Consider the following 1,082-nt stretch of genomic DNA (forward strand, 5'->3'; position numbering starts at 1 on the left):
GGGATGCCTAAATACACACCCGTGACTTCTACAGTGTCCTCTAAAGGACAGGCATCGCCCCATGCCCACACGCTGAGCCAGAGCAGTCCCGGCCTGCCTGGGTCCACCACGATTTCTGCCTGCCCGGAGCGTCGCAAAGAGGTGTTGGCCACAGCCGAGTGATCCGCAGCCAAGGAGTACGAGCTGCTGTCTGCTTGTGTCTGAAATTTGGCAGAGGGCTTTCCCTTGTCTTTATTGTGGGCTTTCTTTAATGAGATACAGCCGACACATTCCTTTGGAGCTAGGAGTATTCTAAGACTAAAAAGATTTTCCAAGATTGGCTGTGCTTTTTTTTTTTTTTCTTTTAACTGAGAAGTAAGTCCCTGATTTTCTCTAGGTTGTTGTATTTTTGCGTCAGGTGTGTGGATCTCGGGGCAGAACAAGAAGTCCTGCACGTGGGAAGTGTCATGGCCAAGCCTTGATCACATTGTCCCATACGGGACAGATTTCCTTGAGCTGTTTGTTTGCAGTAGGGAGATTATTATGGGAACATTTTGAAGCGTGTTTGTTTAGGTATCGTTTCATGGTGTATGGAATTCTTTTCTCATATTTTTCTTTTTTTTTTTTTGTAAATGTTAAAGTACATCAGATGTAATTTAACGTGGGGGTTTTGGCTTTAGATCTGACATCTCTGAGTTTCTTTTTTTTACCCTCCCAAAGACTGGTTCTTCTTCCTGGGCTGATGCTTTCATCTTCACAGCCGTTTGAGGAATTGATTTGGTTTTTCTTATAGCTGACTTGTAAGCTTCTGTTGTTTTGGTATATGTAAAAAGGAATAAAAAAAAAAAAAAAAGCCCTTTGAAAATTTTAAAAATGGCAGCAAGTTTTGTAACCACAAGAACTGGAAGGCTCAGAGGGACAGAGCCTGAGCCGTGCCTTTAGGGACACATGCTTTTCTTTGTGCCAAGGTTGATTTATACTGCTTCCAGAAAGCCCAGTTGGGGAAGAACATCAAAGAAAAGGTTGTGGATATAGAAAACACCCTGTTTCTGTGTTTCTTCTTACTTCCTAATCCCTGGGCAGAGACTGCTGGCCTGGAATAT

Source organism: Apaloderma vittatum, unplaced genomic scaffold (assembly GCF_000703405.1).
Source record: "Apaloderma vittatum isolate BGI_N311 unplaced genomic scaffold, ASM70340v1 scaffold39161, whole genome shotgun sequence".
Taxonomy (NCBI): Eukaryota; Metazoa; Chordata; class Aves; order Trogoniformes; family Trogonidae; genus Apaloderma; species Apaloderma vittatum.